Genomic DNA, 19172 nt, shown 5'->3' on the forward strand with positions numbered 1-19172 from the left:
GTGAAAATCATATACCGAACTAGCCCAATGAGGCCCTCTTTGGGATGAGAAGAACGTATTTAAATAACAGTTAGTAAAAATTTGGAATAAAAGAAGGAAAGAATTTTCGCCTTCGCCACTATTTTTCCTGAATATGCTTTCATTACAGTACAAAATCGGATTAAAGCTGGGCTGGTGAGGATTACTTTGAAATAAGAGGAAAATCTTAAACTAAACATCTAACCGATACTGCGAAAGTTTGTTTGCTTTTCTTGTTGATCTTAAATTGCTGTATGTGGCTATGATCTTTTTCACGAAATGGTTATAAGGTCAAACGGAAATTTTCTAAGTGGGCTTAAAGTCAAATTTAGAAAAGTCATGATGTCAATTGACCATATGACCCTTTTGAAGTGCTTATGACCACTTTTGATTTTATGACCATTTGGCAGTGGTCATAATGTCAATTGGCCTTTTGGCCGTTGACCTTATGTCTCCTCATCGGAAATGAACTTAGCACAAAGCATTAAATTTAAAACTATTGCAGGAAAGCATAAAATGTTAACATCAAACTGGTCTACATTCAACGCTTGCACCAACTTTTGCAATGTGAATATAGAATTTATCACTTGGGACACCTAATGAAAATTACGGAAAAAATCCATTACATAGCCGTCACTCTCGTGTGCAACAAACACTTCCACATCAACGCGTACTTGATAAATTTATATTGACATTATTCACATACACATGCGTGCATAAGGCTGGTTTTTTTCTTTTCAAATCTCATGCAACCCACTAGGAAATTTGAAATGGTATACGTAAATTGTGAGGTGAAGTATTAAAATGTTTGATGTGTAAATATTACTCATATGGTAGAAATTACGGCTACGGTTATGGTCACGTTTACAGTTTTGGTCAACCAAAATAAAAATAGCGTGGTTTTTAATCGGCTTATTATCGACAGTTACACATGTGTCATCGATATTACATTGATGATTAGATTAGATTAGATTTATTCATTTTCTTTCAAATCAAACAATATTTTTTACATATGTAGATAAATAAAATTGCCACTTAAATTAATACATTTAAATTGAATGAAAGAAAAGTAAGGCATTCTGTAAAGTTATATAAAACTTTAGTTTTTGAAGATTGATCAGTATTTGTCTCTTAATAAAACGAAGAGTCATTGTTAACAAATCGAAAGCGCGCCGATAGCAAATAATCCACTTTTCGATAAATAGTCACTAATTTTCGATAGTAAATCGACATATTTCCGATAACATACATATCTATAACACACCGAGAACTTTTCGATAGTAAATCCATACATTTTCAAAATCATATCGACTTTTTGATTACAAATCGATAAATTCGATAACAAGCCGAAAACTTTTCGGTAAGAAATCTACAACTTTTTGATAACATACCGACAACGTGTTGATAGATAACCCATCACTTTTCGATAATACCGATTATTTTTCGATAAAAAACCTACAACTCGTTGATAAAAATCGATAACTTTATTTATCGATTGCAATTTGTTTCCTATCATTTTTTTCCTTTACTTTCCTCCTTTTGCTTTTTTTCTTTCCTTTCATTTCCTTTCTTTTATTTAATTTTTTTTTATTTATTTTATTTTATTTTATTTTATTGTTACGAATTTAGGGAAATTATGCTTATTTGCAACCTTCTACTAACGTTCGTATAGCTAAACTGCTGAATAAATAACTCCAATATTCAATAATGCAAAATGGTCTTTATTAGACTACTTTGAAAATACTTCTGCTTTCGCTACTTTTATACTCTCTGCTGTGTCGTTCGCATACTTCTAGGCGTTTCTTCTTCTAGAATTTACTACTTAGTTACCAGCTATAAACTACAGATGCACGTTTATAGCTTCTCGCATAGCAATATGCGCGTGTATATGTGATTGATACTTCCATCGATGATTGAATACTTTTGTGATTATCTCAGATATATGCATGTGTTTGTTCGCTTCTCTCCGCTGCTTGTATGTACATATGTGTAGACATAATGATTGATTTGTTTATGTAGTTACAAGTGACTGCTTAGTATCGGCTTAGAGATGATAGTATCCCTTAGTGTTGCTAATATTCGTCACATTATTTTATTTTATTTTATTTTATTTTATTTTATTTTCTTTCCTTGCCTTTCTTTTTCTTTGCTTGCAATACGGGTGCATTTATTTCCGTCCGGTTTCGCTCACATCAAATCTACCGACTAGCAACTACACTTACGCTTATATTCCGTATTCCCCCAAACAGCATACCAATACCACACAATACGCTTACCTTTACACTTACCCTACGTTTTCATTCTGGATTTTCCCGTACCGTGAGCAAAGATGCTTACACCCAAAAATTATGGGTGTGACATTCGATCAGGATCTACATTTTGGAGAGCGTGCAACCGCAATTGTACCTAAAATCCAGAGCCATAATGAAATCCTCAAATCTCTTGCCGAGCACTTGGTGCAAAGATAAAGAAGGGCTCATTACCACTTACAAATCAATTGGCCGGCCGATTGCATGCTAGGCATCCCCGATATGATCGACAAGCCTAAAGGTTACTCACTGGAAGAAAAAACGGGCCTGCCAAAATAATGCCCTCAGAACCGCTGTCTTTTTATGTCCCCAGAACACCACCTACACAATGAGGCGAGAGTACTCCTCATTAGGGAGGGAACTGAAATGCTGAACAATCAGTTTCTGTTCAATACCCAGAACCTGGGCATCCCAACAGGCATTTGATTGATGAGACCACACCCAACAGGGGCTTAAGGGGTCAGCTCCGTAAGCATTATGAGGAAACATGGCAACTGAGAACACAGCCGTATGAAGCAAAAAAGCACAAGCAGGTCCTCAGTGATATTTAAACAGGTAAACACCGCGAACTTGCAGAAGAGTAAAATACCGAGAAAAATACCGAGAACTCGCAGAAGAGGAGCGCATTCCCTCTAGGCAAACGCACGTCACTCTAGCTCAACTCCGATCTGAGTACTTTGACAGGTTAAACTCTTACCTATCCAGAATCAACCCTGACATACAAAATCTATGTCCTGCTCGCAATGTGTCCCCAGATGACCCCAACATTCTATTAAATTGTAATGTAGAACCAAGACCTCTAACACCCCTCTCACTATGGTCCACCCCTTTTGAAACTACCAAGTTTCCTTGGACTCCCGTTAGAGGATATTGATGACAATTTGTGATCGGTCGCGCCTATTGGATGGGGTGAGGCACTGCTACAATAATAACAACATACTTATACATTCATATCCTGTCATGTAATTTACAACAAATAAAACTCTTTACAGACCATAGAAGCTTTTTGCATTACATATTTTTGTTATAAAACATAAATAAAATCATTTTCCAATGCTGTTGTGTTAGATTTGTGTGATTTCGGATAAACATTTTCGTTATGTAAAAAAATCCATGAATAAACTTAATTCCCTTATTCCCTCCCGCATACATAAGTAAGTACTTGTACACACTCAGACATGCATATACACGTAGATAACTGGATGCATCATAACTATTGCAACAAAAAAAGCAATGAATTCGTACAAATTTTACGAGCAGAGAGTTTTGTTGAACATCGATTGTAACGATGGGTGGGCAGCCGGCCCAATTGTTGGGGTAACTACAATTTTTTTTAGTTTTTCGGCAGTCCTTTTCACTTTGTGCTAGTTGGGCATTCAGAGAGTCGATTTTTATTTAATTAAAATCTCTTATTTACGCGCATTTTTATGGAAATTTTTCTGAATAATTGATTTAATATGAATTCAATATTTCGAGAAATAATATTAATTTTTAACAATTTATTATCTTTTATTTGTTTCACATGCGAAGTCGACCTATAAGTGTTTGAGGCTCTCGAAAATATAAATTTTTCCTTACATATCGAAAAGTTGCCCATACACCTTGACAAACGACAGTTTGTTGGTTAGTAGCGATGACGATTTTCGGGAGTTTCTGCCTCTCTAGGCAAGAAGTGACATAACTTCAAATGTATCTCAAAAACGCGGTGGGATTGTTTGAGTCCACATTGGGGCTCACCACGTCGAGACCTTCAAGAAAATGTAGTCCTGTTTCTGGTTATAAAACTTATTTGGATTTTTGTTGGTCTTTAATATAGCAGAAAAAGCATTTTAACAATCTTAGGCACGAATATTTCGAAAAGCTGAACTAGTTTGGAAAATCTAACTTTAGACTTAGGTTTTTTGCTGGTTCTAATTTAAGGCAAGGCGTCAGATCTGCTGTTTACTGTGCCGATCGAGAAATAAGTAAAACCTACAGGCTGCCAGAATACTGCGCCTATTGATGACGGTAAAGGGAATCTGTATAGTAAGTTTTTGAACAAAATTCACTTTTCGTTGCAATTCGATAAAGAAAGAGCTACTGCATTATATGTGCGAAACTTTCACTTTTTCATATTAACAAGATGCGTCATAGTTCATTCGGGTTGTAATATAAGGAATTTTGGAAAGTGGACAGTTTTCGTGATAGTTAAAGGATCAGGAAACATTTAGGAATCTTACTTACTTACTTAATTGGCGCATAACCTGTGAAGCGGTTATGGCCTTCCAACAAGGTCTGCCAGTCGCTCCTTTGCTGTGCCAACTGACGCCAATTCTTACTACCGAGGCTATTTGAATAGTTTTCCACATGGTCCTTGCAGCGGCGGGAGTTCCGCGCTCTTCCTCTGCTTCCATAGGTCGGTTCCGGTAAAAGTACTATTTCATGTTTCATTCGGAACCACTTCGGGACTTTTTCAGGCCTATATTCAAATAATTCCAGAATCTTTTGTGGGGATAGTCTTCGCATTATTTTTGGGATTACATCGATCCCATTTTTCTATTATTTTACTGATAATTTTGGGACTATCTCAGACTGTTTTGAAATAATTTCGGGACCTTGTATGGGTCGTTTCGAAATTATTTCGGCAACGATTCAACCGGGTTGAGAGATGTTAATTACTTTCTAACAAGTGTACTTAGGTGTTCTGTAAAAGGTTGCCTCCTATTTCACTTTTTTAATTCAATAAATTAAGCCAATAAGGGCAACAATCGCTAGGTAGTTTACGTCTTATTTTAACAAAAGCTTTTCTAACCACCTAATTTTATTTTATTTATTTCTGTATGCACCGTTCGGAGTCGGCATAAAACATGTAGGTTCCCTCCCGCTAATTTGTAGGGAAAATTTAAGGGAGCACAACTGAAATTGGAAGAGAAGCTCGGCCTTAGTCTCCTCGGAGATAAATCACTCCGAGTATTTATTATTTAATTTTTTTTAATATTCCATTTGGGTGCTAAACTAAAAATATTTTCTTTCAGATTGCAACAAAAATATTTTTAATGGAGTTTCATGGAGTTGTCATCTATTGTATTGTATTTAGTTTAAATTTGTGGTGTCGGCTACTATCTCGAAAAGGCGCTTGACCCACTTGGATGGAATGATTTACACATTCAATACACAAAACTTTCAGCTCCACTGCTACCGGCTAGCCTCTGGGAATATCTCTACAAAAATACCATATATTTAAAATATTTTGAATAAATTATGAGTTTTGTCAATATGGATTGCAAACGAAAGATATTTTACGCAGTACTTAAAGAAAACTATCTTAAAAAGTTCAAAAAGAGTTGCTAACTGACCTTATTATATTATGGTTAATATAATCACAACGAAAAAAAGCAAGCAGCCACACTTATCTAGATGTACACAATAAAGCAAGCAGCCTCACTTATGTACAAAGCGACGAAGAATATTCCACATACATAACCAGCAGCTCGAAGTGAAGAGATTATCTCACATACACATATGTAGTCATCAGCTAAAAGCGGAAGTTATTACTCATACACATACACGCATATAGCTATATAACCAAGTATGAGATACAACTATTCCAGAAGACATGTTCATGAAAAGTTTAGACCTTAGCAGAAATAGGTGAACGAGTCTAACTGAGAGTATAAAAGCAGCGCGATGCAAGTGATAGTCAATCAGTTTGATTTAGACAATATAATAGTGAAGTATAATATAATTTGTTTAGTACTACTCCCAAAGTAGTCTAAATGAAGGCCATTTTGCAATACTGAATATTAGAGTTATTTATTCGACAGTTCAGCGATTTGAACGCTAGCAGAAGGTGCATAGTAATTAGAAATCCCAAAATGTGTTACAATATAATGCTCTACATCCAAAGATAAAATATGTCCGTTCTATGAGGGTTATGAGTATGATATTCAGTACATTCACCAACAAGCAACGCAATTATTGGTAATTCTTTACTTTAGCTCACAACTGCTAAAACTCGACCAAAAATATTGGGAGAGGTGTCAAGGCGTTTTAGTCCCAGGACGACGAATCCGAAAGCGGAAATTCTAAATTTTATTTCTGTCAAAAGATAATTCCAAAAAACCGAAAAATAGCCTTGGAGCGCTTCGAAGCCGGGGGTGGGATCCATAGTATTTTTGCGCAGAACACCTTTCTGCATTGGGGGCCTTCGGCCGCGCTTATAAAAAGTTACCATGGGTGTGTCCAACACCGGTTTGGAAACCAAAACTATATCCGCGCAAAACACTTTTACCCACAGTTTTTCTTGTGGGTACACTTAATTTTAAAAATTACAACAACCACATGAACATTTTCAAATTTGTTTGCAAATATCTCCGAAACGAAATAAAATTTCCAATTTTCGAATTCGTGATCCTGGGATTAAACGCGTCTTTTGACACCTCTCCCGATATTTTTGGGCAAGTTTTAGCAGTTGTGAGCTAAAGTAAAGAATTACCCAATTATTTCGTAGCCCATCCTCAATTGCTCCAAACAATGAAATTTCCATTTTACAACTAAATGGTTTCAATCGCCTTATTTATGTTTTTGCAATATTTAAAAATGTGTCAAAAAAAGTAGTGCAAACACGTCAAATCACTATGGCATATACAGCAGCAAACAAAAAATGGCAGCGTCGTCAATTTTTATCAAATTTCGTCAATTAAATTCTTTTTTTTTTTTTACTCGCGATATTTATAAAAAAAAACTAAATTCAGAGAACTCAAAATAAAAGTTCGAAATTTATCTCGAATGCTCGAATTTTTTCGAAAACGTTCCAGAGTTTACTTTCAATTGCAAAGTTCATAGGCATTTTTCTCAAAATATCGAAAATAAAAAAAGAGTTTACATGACGAACTTGTAGAAAAATTGCCGCTGCGGTTTTTCTATTGGCTACTGTAAATAAAATGCTTACAATGGGAAAACATTAATTTTATTTATAATTTATTTATATGCACAGGAGATGACTTCGGGCATATCAACAAATTGATTTATTGAAATTTCCTATAACTCTGAAACATTTAAATAAATTAAATATATTGACAAATTTCGCACTGCCACTAAAATGCGCAGTCCCTTGGTTCACATACACACATACATATGCACAATTTGTTATACAACTCTTCGCTTTATTCACTTCCTCATTTCCTTCTTCTACAGCAGTTAACCTACGATTTGGTTATGTTCAACCCACATAATCCTTACGTAAGCTTTCACTTATTATTCCACATGCGATTACATGCAACGGGATACTGTATGAATCTGCAATAACAGTATTTGTGTGGGATTAAAATCTTTACACGAGGCCACAATTTTCACAGGCAGCGTTAATCGTTAATGATTTGGTTTACTGCGCTTGTTGCGGTTTCTCATTACGTTTAATTATATATGCAATAACATTTCAGTTTATTCGAAATCATTAATTTTACTTAAGTACAACTATCCAGGTATGCTTACACAAGGAGTTTACAACACATTTACAAAAATATTTGTAGTATTTATTTATCCTACAATGTCTTACCAATGTCATCAATTCGAGAGTATTCGATTTCTCAAAAGGAAAATCATTAATCTCTCGATTAATGAAACAGTTCAATGAATTAAATATGTTTGACTTAAGTTTCCTCAGAAATTATATAGCTTCACGATATAATAAAATAAATAAATGTAAGGCGCGATAACCTCCGAAGAGATCTAAGGCCGAGCTTCTCTTCCAATTTGCGTCATGCTCCTCTTGATTTTCCCTACAAATTGGCCGGACGGGACCTACATGATTTTATGCCGACTCCGAACGGCATCTGCAAGGCAGATGAGTTTTCACTGAGAGCTTTTCATGGCAGAAATACACCCGGAGCGCTTGCCAAACACTGCCGAGGGGCGACCCCGCTTAGAAAAATTTTCTTCTAATTGAAAAATCTTATTTCTAAAATTTTTTATGTTGCTTTGCCCGGGGTTTGAACCCAGGGCATCGGGTGTGGTAGGCGGAGTATGCCACCATCACACCACGGTGGCCGCCACGATATAATATTATTACAAATATACATATAACTAAGCCTAGGCCGCAACACTACTCAATAATGTTTTAATTGAAAGAGTAATACTTTCCTCTGTAATTCGTGCTAGCACATTTCATACAATTTTTTTGGGTCAAATTTCAAACAGATGGCAACTATCCAAAAGTTGCAATGCCTAATTAATAGGTCTAAGAATCTAGTGTGTGTGTGTGACGAAGACTAACTACAGGCTACAAGGCCGGGAAAACTCATGTCCCGATCCAGATGGTCTGACCTACTCTGACCTACGCAAGGATGATTCAACGATTCCAGTGCTCATAGCATAGCTCAACGCAGTTTTGAGAACGGAATCAGCTCAGCGGCATGAAAGGAAAGTACCACCATTTTATTATACAAAAAAGGCGACGCCAGGGAAGTGGCGAATTGGAGGGCGAAAGCCTTAGGTGACACTATTCCGAGTTTATTTTCCGGGACGCTGGCTGACCGGCTAAAAAAGTAGGCGATGGTTAACAGCCATATAAACTCCACCCATAAGGGGTTCCTAGAATTTGAACGGTATTTTGAACACAGTTATGCTCAACAGGAATTAGTGCGCGACGTCAAAAGGAGGAAAAAGTAAGCTGTGACTGCGTGACTTCAATGTGGTCCGGGGAAAACTCCCAGTACAATTAGGCAAAACTACAATGGTAAGCAGCTGAAGGCATCGCTGCCTTGCTAAGCGATCTGCCAGCGATAGACTGCTATGGCAACTTACTTACTGCCATGCCTAGACTCCATCTTTAAAGTGGCACAAAGGCAAGGTCTTCGAAATGACGAGGATAGCCTCAGTAGCCAATCCTCCGATCTAGAAAATGCATTCGCTTTTGCTATTGGCGCTTTACAAACCGCGTACGCCTAGATGTCTGCCGCTAAACGCCACAAACAGCGTGATGAATGCGTATAAGCGCATAAGCGAATGTAGAATAAACCTTGACACACTGCCCTACTAAATCATTGCGCTCCATATGCTTCGGCCTGACAGCGACACCAAAACAAAATCCAGGGCAAACTGGTCCAAGCGCTAAGATGTATCTACTCACATACATTCATTCACATAATCGCACGACGTCATATCAAATCAATTTACGCTACATCACATTAAGCCAAAGCAAAATCAGTCTGACAAATCTAGCGAGATCACCTAATGATCATAACGCAAAATAGGCAATGTCTGATAAAACGATATCACGTCACCTAGAATTCATATCATATCGTATAACACATCACATGATATCATATTATATTATATTCATGTGATATGTAAATAAGAAAACTAGATATCTGTCTGACAAATTTGGAAAGATCATTTTATGATCATAATGCAAAATAAACAAATAGACAATGTCTGATCGAACGAAATCACGTCACTAGAATTCCTATCATATAGCATATCAACTCATAGCATATAAGATAATATGCATTTGACATTACATCGTTTTTAAAAATGTGTTAAATAAGAAAATTGGAAAAATATTTCTGGTACGTTTTAACTAATCTGTATGAAAGCATGTACTTTTAGACTGAATGAATTGAATAAATAAATAAATAAAACAAATCAGATTAATTGTGAAGGTCACATGATGATCATGCCACATAATGTATTAATACCTTATAATGCCACCAAAGCCTAAATAATATCATCCTCACATCATATGGGTCAGATCCCATTTTATTGAAGAAGTCTAGAATCAAACCATAGTCAATGTCCAGCTTTGTCTGATCAAATTTTAATAATAACACCGATATACCTCCGAGGAGATCTAAACCGAGCCTTTTTTCAAAACGAATCAGGGTTACACACAATTACGTCCAGAAATAGTCAATGTGTGTTGGATAAAATGATATCACATCAAATTCATATCGTTTGCATGTTGAAAATCTATTGACAGTCGTGATACATTGAAAAGTACATGCATTTCGATAAATCAGATCATTTTTGAATGAAGAATTGATTGAACGAAAAATTTATTATCCAACATACACGACTAGTCACATCAACACACAGAACAACTTAAAATCGTTTCTTGGATTAATCACAAGTTGATCAATACGTTTGGTCAATGCAAAAAATTAATTGCACGCCTCAATTTTTTTTATTTGACTAATCTTTTATTTAAGTATATATATTTATACATATTATATTATATTTTAATATACATATTCCTACTTCATACAAATCACAGTGCTGTTCAAGCACTATCTACTTTTAAAAGTAGTAAGCCTTCAGAAGCAGACTGTGGGTGAATTGAGCATAAGAAAAGTACAAATATTGCTGTAATAATTACAAGTGCATGTAAATATAGGTGAATAGTGAATGGTTAACAGTATTTGTAAATATGTTACAAAAACCAACAAGTCACAATCGCACGCAGATAGAAATGAATATAAAAGAGGATTTCATGAGAATTTGAACAAAAACCAAACTTCAAGTGCAGGCGAATCAAATCTACAAATATTTTTGATACAAATTTATAGATATACATTTTTGCATGTTTGTATACCTACTAGTGGAAGGTGTTTGGTGGTGTGTGTGCATGTGATTAGAGGATGTATGTAGTTTACGAGAATCTGACTGCAGCCACTAGATTTGTTATGTAAATAAAAATCTGCGTATGCTATGGTTTATATGCATTGGACTACTTATATGTGTGTATACGTATACATATTTGCGTACCTATTCATGTATTTATGCAACTGTATTACTAGGTGGTCATTTAAATAAGAACACAGACGTAACTTATTTCTTCAGGAAAATAAAAGTGTATCTCTATAAGATGTTTGCCTATAACTTCGAATAGAAAACACGAAATAACGTAAAAATATGAATGTATTTCTATCACGCAATTCAGGGAAGTTGAGGTAGAGGCTGACTTATTTCTAAAAAATTTATTCATAGAGCAATTTAAATGAAACTTTCCACTTGGATAGCCTTTCACGCAGATTCATATTTTGGAAAACGTTTCTTCAGGGAATCAAAAAGTGGTATTTATTGATCGGTTTGCTCTAAATTTGCTATTTGGGCAACTTTACACGTATATATATATATATATATCTATTGGATTTCGTCCAAGTGAAAACATCAGACATCACGCCACAAAAAATTCAATGAACGGAGCAAGGCATAGAAATAGTTGGGCCATACAACTTCTACGAACGCTAAATAAAGAAGAGAGGCAAGCTAACCAAATATTAATTGCAGTATTGAATTTGTGGTAGGAAAGCCACTTGCCTGCGATAAAGTATCCTTTCCGCTTGAGGGCAAACATTTCAATGCAGTTTGCATCAGATTTGTGACTTAAATAAAGTTTCAAAAGGAGTTTTTTTATGTATAGTCGAACATCTCATCTTCAACGGTGTTTTATTTAATGATGGAAAGCGGTCCATTAACTTCTATGCGATTCGAAATAGGTACGTATTTCAAACAACCAAATATGATGTGAGTGCGATAGAGTGGCCCTTATTTTCCAAAGTGGTCCGACTCTCGAAAGATTTTCCTAAGTAATGGCCGCCTTCGTTTGGTGGTAGCGTGTTCTGTTTACAACATCAAAGGCCCTGAGTTCAAGTCGAAGCAACATCGAAAGCGTGGAAACAACTTTTTCAATTAGAAAGAAAGTTTTTCAAAGAGGGGCCCCTAGACAGTGTTTTGGCAAACACTCCGAGTGCATTTCTGTAATGAAAAGCTTCTCAGTGCACATTCATCTGCCTTGCCGATTCCGTTTGGAGTTGGCATGAAACACGGGAACTACCATCGCAGAATTTGTTGGAAAAATTAAAAAGTACAGGACACAAATTGGAAGAAAATCTGGAACCGAATCTCTTTGGGGTAAATTGCCCCAATTATCTTTTTTATTAATTCCTAACTACTGAAATGTTATTCGAGAAGAGAGCACTATAATAAGTACATTTTTAAAATGACTTGAAACCGTTTTTGGGTTCTATTGGACCATTTTTCTAATTCTTATTCAAAGCTTTATTGGTTTCATTGCAAATTTCTTTTAGAACCTATTTTGAATTTTATGAACTATATTGGAACTTTTTCCGATCTTTTTCAGAACTTTCATCGCAGTCATTTGTATTCGGATCTGTGGTTGTTGAAATAAATTAATTTTTTTACTATCGTACGCGGCCGACGTTGTGCTGCCAAAAAATTGGTTTGCCTACATTAAAAAAGTAAGTTAGCTTTCCCTCCCATACTCGTTTACTCTATCGTCCATTTCACTTTCTATTCCCTTTATCCACATTCCCTTCCAATTTCACTTAACCCTTACATTCCCACCACCACTCTCACTTCAACTTCCACTCCCACCTTCCACTCTGACTCCCACTCTCACGACCACTCTTAATGCCACTTCAACTCCAAATCTAATTGTCTTTCCAACTCTCGCTCCCACTCCCACTTTACTGCTACTCCCTCTACCTCTTCCGAATTTTCTTATATATAGAATCTTTATACCTAATATTGGACAAATGCTTTAAAGAATTGGCGGGATATAGCGAATTTAAAATATAATATAATAAAAGGCGAGACACCGCCTTCAAATGCTAATAGCTTGTGCCAGAGTAGGACTTTTGCCAAAACAAAAAAAAACTGGCTCATAAATTGCATCGAAATCGGTGCTATGAGCTTAAAATACATATGAGCATAAGAGTGAACTATCGTAAAAGCATGGTAGCGTGGAAATTTACAACCGCAAGAGCCAACTAACGTTAGAGGGGACTGTTGTAAACTCGTACTAGCGCAAATATGTACATACATATAAGTGTACAATAGGTTTGTCGTACTGGGATAAATTCGTAGTAGTGTAGAAGCTTAAAATAGCTTAGGTCAACTCGTTGTCCTTATCATAGCCGCAGTCATAGTTGTAACGTGTGGGCGTAACGTCGGAACATAGACGTCCAAGTGTACAAGCGTATAAACGAGCAAACTTAGTAGCGCATAATCCTAAATTCTCTCTTAGTTTTAAAAACCTAAACATAAACATGCAAACAAATAATTAATCTACACTAAAATTTCGTAAATTACAACACAATAACAAGCAACATTAACTATTTCATGCAACAACTAAAAAAAAACGGTACATAATATGTATGTATGTAAATATGTTTGAATATATAATACGTACCAGTATAATTGCTGCTATTTTCTGGCTTTTTTTGATTTTTTGTTGTTTTCTTCTTGTTTTTGTTGTTATTTTTGTTGTTCACTTTGCGTGCCGATGCATTAGCATACGCATTTAACACAAGAGTAATGCGCCAAATTATGTAGAATACTCGACGTTTTAATGACACTCAAAGGCTGCTCAAGGCATTGGCCAAGTTAAACAGATGATGAGTTGTTGTTGAGTTGATTTTTGTTTTTAAGTTACCTTGCTTGCAAAGCTTTGTTGTTGTTGGTACTATAAATATAGGAAGTAGCTGCTTTGTATTTTCACTTTTGCTTTAGTAATCTAAATACGTGAGCCGTACACAGATCTAATTTCTTACTTAGATCATTTTAATTTTTTTTGTTGGTTTTCGTATTTTGTGCTTTTTTGTTGCTGCTTCTTATATTTCTGTGTACTGCAAATGTTTGTAATAATATGCTTAATATCTACGCTTTTATAATTGCTATCAAAATGGCGTGTATGTGCCCAATAAAAAATATTACTCATACCACATGGCGTACGCACTGAATTAAGGGCGTGTAATTTGTCTTGGGAAGCATGGCTGGCGTATTTTTAATATTATTTAATTTTATTGCTTTAACTTGTTTCCCTCTGGTTATATTAGAATTGAAATGGAAATAACAGCAAAAAAATAAAAATAAATCGTTTTTTTGGTATAAAGTATACCAAATATTGGCTGTTCCGATATCCCAACTATCCTTCCCAGTTTAGCCATCTCGCCTATTGCTAACATCCAACTGAATTCCTCTTTTTTGCATTTTCTATATTACAAGAAAAATCTTCTATGAATTTATCAACTGAAACTATGCAAATCAATCTCCAAAATTTGAAGAAAAATTCGTAAACTCGAGAAAATTTTAAGAAAGCTTCAAACTTTCTATTTGGTGTTCCATGATTTTTTTCGAGTATGCAATTTTATAGCCCGATCAATTGTAGTGTAAGAAAGTACAAGTAATAGGTTTCTCAAAATTCGCATTGATTTTTGATACATATTTTTCCTAAATCTTCATTCATACAATGTGTGCGCAATTTTTTTTAAATTGCAGGAAAAAATCCTAAACGCCTTATACTGTTTTCACACAGAAACTTAATGATCTCATTTCACCTTCTAATGAAATCGTAAATTTTTTGCTTTCACACAGAAGTAACTGCTCGATTAGTATGAAGGATGAAATGCCAAGCGAATAAAATGATAATGCTATATGACAGACAATCATGGTGTAACGATACAAGGTGACAGCATGGTGACATACCTACAAACATAAAAAAATTCTATGTACTTGTAAATTCGATGGGCAAATGTCAAAATCGTACTGCGCCGGTAGTTGATGTATCAAATCAAATAAAAAAGGTTATAATTAGCTGTTCGATGCGGCCACCTTGTATCGTTCCGCCATGTAGACAATGACATTTACTTTGACAAATGACATTTTCAAGCACTGAACACACCAAAAACTAAGAACCGGAACGCTGGCAACAGAGTTGCATTGTGCTTTTGACTTCATTAGGCATTCGATTAGCTACTAATGAAATAATTATAGATTCGAATTTTGTAGGCAAGATTGAGCTCAATAAGCGTCTTAATGTAGAAAATTGCCTTTATTATTCAATAAGCCGTCTGTGTGAAAATAGTATTACGGAAAAAAATCGTCAAAAACAAACGCGACATTTGGGAGACATGTTACGTGTACTTTTTCAGACTAAAATTGGTTGGGCTACCAAACTCCATACTCGAAAAAATTCAGGGAACTCCATTCTTATTCTTTAATAATTTTGAAATTTTGCCAAATTTTCGAATTTTTCGAAAAAGGCTTTTAGATTGGATCAATGATGTATGGGAACGTTTTTGTTATTTTTCAAATTTTAAAAATAACAAGTAAGGAAGGCTAAGTTCGGGTTTAACCGAACATCACATACTCAGCTGAGAGCTATGGAGACAAAATAAGGGAAAATCACCATGTAGGAAAATAAACCTAGGGTAACCCTGGAATGTGTTTGTATGACATATGTATCAAATGGAAGGTATTAAAGAGTATCTAACAGGGAGTGGGCCATAGTTCTATAGGTGGACGCCATTTAGGGATATCGCCAAAAAGGTGGACCAGGGCTGAATCTAGAATTTGTTTGTACGATATGGGTATCAAATTAAAGATGTTAATGAGAATTTTAAAAGGCGTGGGCCTAGTTCTATATGTGGAAGCCTTTTCGAGATATCGCCATAAAGGTGGACCAGGGGTGACTCTATAATTTCTTTGTACGATATGGCTATCAAATGAAAGGTATTAATGAGTATTTTAAAAGAAAGTGGGCCTTAGTTCTATAGGTGGACGCCTTTTCGAGATATCGTTATAAGGGTGGACCAGGGTTGACTCTAGAATGCGTTTGTACAATATGGGTATCAAATGAAAGGTGTTAATGGGTATTTTAAAAGGGAGTGGGCCTTAGTTCTATAGATGGACGCCTTTTCGAGATATCGCCATAAAGGTGGACCAGGGGTGACTCTAGAATTTGTTTGTACGATATGGGTATCAAATGAAAGATGTTAATGAGAATTTTAAAAGGCGTGGGCCTAGTTCTATAGGGGACGCCTTTTCGAGATATCGCCATAAAGGTGGACCAGGGGTAACTCTAGAATTTGTTTGTACGATATGGGTATCAAATTAAAGGTATTAATGAGGGTTTTAAAAGGGAGTGGTGGTAGTTGTATATGTGAAGGCGTTTTCAAAATATCGGCCAAAATGTGGACCAGGGTGACCCATAACATCATCTGTCGGGTACCGCTAATTTATTAATATATGTAATACAACGAACAGTATTCCTGCCAAGATTCCAAGGGCTTTTGATTTCGCCCTGCAGAACTTTTTCATTTTCTTCTACTTAATATGGTAGGTGTCACACCCATTCTGCAAAGTTTTTTTTCTAAAGTTATATTTTGCGTCAATAAACAAATCCAATTACCATGTTTCATCCCTTTTTTCGTATCTGGTATAGAATTATGGCATTTTTTTTTTCATTTTTCGTAACTTTCGATATGGAAAAAGTGGGCGTGGTCATAGTGGGATTTCGGCCACACCAATACAAAGTGTAGTAAGTATGTGAACTGAGTTTAGTAAAGATATATCGATTTTTGCTAAAGTTATTCTAGGTAAAAACACACACCAAATTGGCAATTTATACCATTTGGGCAATTTCTTGCGCAATTTATCATATACTAAATTGTAATAATAAATTGTCAATTTAAAAAAAATTGCGTAATAAATTGTTTCAAACTGCAAATGCAACCTTGTAAAGTGTGTATATTCAGTAGATTTAAACGTCAGTTACGCATGGCTCAACTATATGGTTGGCTCATCTCATCAGCTGATTTTATTTTTTTCATTTCACTGGAGTAGGGATTGTCAAATGGAGATGGCAAACTCAAAATTAGACCAAAACATTCAACACATTTTCTTAAAACACACAAAAATTTTAAAGTTTTATGTTTTCATTCCATTCCATTCGCCTAATACCAACACGCACATTTTGACAGTCTGAACAAAAGTATGTTGTTGCTGTAGAGATGAGCCAACCAGCTTTAAAATTACTATTGTGTAAGCTAAATTGAGTTGTATGAAAACCACTCAATTTAAATCGAAATTGCCCCAATTTATTTTTCTATTTGAACATAGTATTATCGTGGTGAGGGCCGAGCGGAAGGATAGGCGTGGCTTCAACCGATTTCGCCCTTTTCACAGAAAACAGTTAACGTCCTAGAATCTAAGCCCCTACCAAATTTCACAAGGATTGGTAAGTTTTTGTTGGACTTATGGCATTAAAAGTATTCTAGACAAATTAAATGAAAAAGAGCGGAGCCGCGCCCATTTTGAATTTTTTTTATTTTTGTATTTTATTGCACCATATCAATACTGGAGTTGACATAATTTACTTATATACTGTAAAGATATTAAATTTTTTGTTAAAATTTTACGTTAAAAAAAATTTTTTTTAAAGTGGGCGTGGTCCTTCTCCGATTTTGCTAATTTTTATTAGGCGTACATATAGTAATAGGAGTAACGTTCCTGCCAAATTTCATCATGATATCTTCAATGACTGCCAAATTACAGCTTGCAAAACTTTTAAATTACCTTCTTTTAAAAGTGGGCGGTGCCACGCCCATTATCCAAAATTTTACTAATTTTCTATTCTGCGACATAAGTTCAACCCACCTACCAAGTTCCATCGCTTTATCCGTCTTTGGTAATGAATTATCGCACTTTTTCGGTTTTCCGAAATTTTCCATATCGAGAAAGTGGGCGTGGTTATATTCCGATATCGTTCTTTTTAAATAGCGATCTGAGATGAGTGCCCAGGAACCTACATACCAAACTTCAACAAGATACCTCAAAATTTACTCAAGTTATCATGTTAACGGACAGACGGACGGACGGATGGACATGGCTCAATCAAATTTTTTTTCGATACTGATGATTTTGATATATGGAAGTCTATATCTATCTCGACTTCTTTATACCTGTACAACCAACCGTTATCCAATAAAGTTAATATACTCTGTGAGCTCTGCTCAACTGAGTATAAAAAAGTCATATAGAAGCAATTGCTCTTTGAATACAACAAAGTAATGCTTGTGAGCTTGGGAATATATATCCAAAATTACTTGAATTTTTTGAAAAAGTCGAAAGATAACCTAAAAAATTGACTTTTATTATATAAGTTCTATGATCTAAGTCAAAAAACAACAACTATTAAAATTTGACTTTTATTTTAAAAGTCATATCCAATCTGCTGAAAAAACGACACCATGGATAATAGCTGAAATTAAATAACAACCTTTCAAGGCATGAAAAACGCGAAGCAGTTAAACCAATCTTCTAAGAATATAAATTTAAACGTAGTTTTGATTTATCAAAGATAATAAGATATTCACACCTAAACAGGCAGTTGAAATTCATTCACATATTATTTGCTTTTAATGTAACTTGGATTATATTTTCTGATTAAAACATAAGGTACATCCGAATTAGAAGAAACAGTGAAGGCATCCACTTAAAATTCAGACGTCACTGGATTGACAGGACAAGCCAAACTGTTAATTCTTCTGGCAACGAAAGTATCAGCCAAACTCGTTAATCTAAGCAGGGAGGACCTACGAACTCTCACTGGGTACTATAGCGACAATGTGATCTACGATATCATCTAAGTAAGTTAAATCTATCCGATACTCAAATTTGTCATATCTGTGAGCGGGAGGATGAAACTCTGGTTCACATTAGCTGCGAATGCGTCGCTCTGGCAAGGCAGAGACTCTCCCATCTAGGTGGTGTGACTCTTAATCCTCATCTGATATGGAGTACAAAGCCTGAAGAGTTGCTTAGATATATTAAAAGCCTCCACATACAAATTTAGGCTGAAAGGTCATGCACAATAGATCTACATAAAGGTTTCAGTACTTCCAGACCTAATAATAATAATAATACATAGGCGGATGATTTCGTAATCCCACCCATCATTCTTATAAAATGGTAAATAATCGTGTAAAGTACACACCTTCCATTAGCTTCGTATCAAATGAATATTAGCCTTTAAGGGGTAAAACTTCAAAAGTTGTAAATTAG

The 19172-nt window shown here is 35.3% G+C and overlaps 1 protein-coding gene across 7 annotated transcripts in view; it reads right to left on the bottom strand.

Annotated features, from left to right (window-relative positions):
- LOC137249929 (serine-rich adhesin for platelets-like) overlaps positions 1–19172 on the bottom strand; it is a 363239-nt gene that overhangs the window by 341431 nt on the left and 2636 nt on the right. For all 7 annotated transcript variants that reach the window (XM_067782042.1, XM_067782028.1, XM_067782063.1 and 4 more), the window contains exon 2: positions 13519–13954. The gene's annotated coding sequence lies outside the window, so the exon portion shown is untranslated. The remainder of the gene's footprint in view (positions 1–13518; positions 13955–19172) is intronic.

The sequence above is a fragment of the Eurosta solidaginis genome, chromosome 1 (genome assembly GCF_040869045.1).
Source record: "Eurosta solidaginis isolate ZX-2024a chromosome 1, ASM4086904v1, whole genome shotgun sequence".
Classification (NCBI taxonomy): Eukaryota; Metazoa; Arthropoda; class Insecta; order Diptera; family Tephritidae; genus Eurosta; species Eurosta solidaginis.